Source organism: Limulus polyphemus, unplaced genomic scaffold (assembly GCF_000517525.1).
Source record: "Limulus polyphemus unplaced genomic scaffold, Limulus_polyphemus-2.1.2 Scaffold3988, whole genome shotgun sequence".
Classification (NCBI taxonomy): Eukaryota; Metazoa; Arthropoda; class Merostomata; order Xiphosura; family Limulidae; genus Limulus; species Limulus polyphemus.
In genome coordinates, this window is record NW_013669598.1 from 91341 (window position 1) to 93483 (window position 2143).

Here is a 2143-nt window from a genome sequence, read left to right on the forward strand (position 1 = left end):
GCAACTGTAGCTTTTTTTCCCCAAAATTTGTCTTCAAAATAAGGGTGCGTCTTATATTCTGAAAAATACGGTATGTTGTTATTCATCACTTCTACGGTCGTATCGTTCATCATCAGATAATATTGTCTGCTTCATGAATGCAACACAAGCAGTTCATTATAAACTTCATCGATAAAAATACAATGATGTCAATAGTATGTTACATACATCAGAATAATCCCAGGATATTTTAAACAAGAATATGAAAGTTTTAGGAAGCAAAGATTTGTACAAAAAGAAAAGCAAAGTCTTCAGAAGCAGAGAACAAACACATTAATTAACAGATTAATGTTTGAGATATTTACATCTTGACATTATTTACATTCTACACTACAAATCACCAACTACCCACAATCTGCATACTATTACTAGAAATATGTAGAATTTTGGTAACTGGTAAAGACTGGCAATATACACAACAAAGATTTTAGTGATATATTTATACCGTAGAGCTAGTTCATAAAAATAATGGTTTTGAAAGTTAACATTTATAATTGTTTTTGTCTCAACTCAAAATTTTCTTACCGTATTTGGTTACTACACAAACAACAAACTAGTTAGGAGTCGTAGTTAATCTAATTTAACAAGCAATAAATCAAGAGTAAACACCATCCATCAACATCACCTAGACAGGAGAAAATAACACTGCCATGAAATGTATATAGCCTATAGGTTTAATTTCGTGATTGGCAGCACTAACAGTAGCAAGCTAGTATACGAAATGGAAACTGGACTTAAAAGAATCAAACTTCTATGTTAATATTGCCATAAATGTATTACTAATAATATAGTAATATTACTATTCGTATCGTAGTAGTTGCTAAATAACTATTAGTACCATTACCAATGCTTGTACTATGAAGAGTCCAGTTACTCATTATAAGTACGTAAATGAAACATTTCAGTTCGTTAAATTTTAGTTAACAAACTATATACATATTATATTTATTCAAAATACATTAATTCCAAAGTTTTTTCATTATACTTACTGTGTGATAAAGATTTGTTCAATTTATATCATAAATTCATACAACGGCCATCATAAAAAAAAAAATTATTCCTATTTTACTAATCGCTCTACTGCTGCCCTCTGCTGTTAAAAGAAACTTCAAAAAGTTATAAAATGATTATTGACATAACGTTTTACCATAAATGATAAATAAAAAGGTGATTTTGATAACTATTTTGAATTAGTCTCGAACTAGCTTAAAATTTGTAATGGGCTAAAAATTAAATAGAACATTTTTAATTTGCGTTTTGTAATTTGTAAATGAACTCTCACTGATATGAAAATAATATTTTTGAGAATTTCAAAGTATGTTCTATTTGAGTGAAATTATCACCATAAAAATATAAGTATACGTTAACAAAGATATGTAGTATGTTATGTATTTTAAAGAAGCAGTATTCAGTTATAATAATTAAATTTTCTGTGTTTTCTAGTTTAAGGCCTCATATTAAAAACGAAGTAGTTTATTTACCCTTTGCAGCTGGATTTTGAAAAAAAGATCCAAAAATTAATTTATTAGTTACAGTTTAAAGCACCAGATAATTTGTTATATTTTTGCAAAATATATAACTAACCTAGCTAGGTCATAGAATCCATTTAGGAATTGTTAAAGTCATTACTTTTTTCACGAAGGGTAATTTAAAAGTTATTACCAAAGTTATTCTCTAATTCTAATAAAACAGTTGTACAAGCAACAAAGTTTCGGCTCCACATATCAAAAAGAAAATAAATTGTTACTTCATTTCAACAGTATTCTTCGCTATTAATTCTTTTTATTTTTTTCTGAATTAGGTACTAAAGTCGATTTGCATTTTAAACTACTATAATTTCATAAATATTTACCACACCTAAGTATGCACACGCGTGTATGCTTACAAACATACTGTTGCGTCATCGAGATCACGTGACAATTCTCACGCCCTCTTGTTTCTAGAACTATCCCGTATCTTGGCGAATGCTCTAGTATTTGCTAGATAGGGTAGGCTGGTATATAAAAGAGGGGAATGTAATGTGTGGATAGATAGTGAGTAATTGAACTGCAGTCAGAAGTATTATTGACGTTCGTTGTTATAGCTCTTAAATCAACTACAATAC

The 2143-nt window shown here is 28.8% G+C and overlaps 1 protein-coding gene across 1 annotated transcript in view; it reads right to left on the reverse strand.

Annotated features, from left to right (window-relative positions):
- LOC106470414 overlaps window positions 1–1133 on the reverse strand; it is a 9869-nt gene extending 8736 nt beyond the window's left edge. Inside the window, exon 1 of the mRNA XM_013930971.2 lies at window positions 1029–1133. The gene's annotated coding sequence lies outside the window, so the exon portion shown is untranslated. The remainder of the gene's footprint in view (window positions 1–1028) is intronic.
- Between the last annotated feature and the right edge of the window lie 1010 nt (window positions 1134–2143).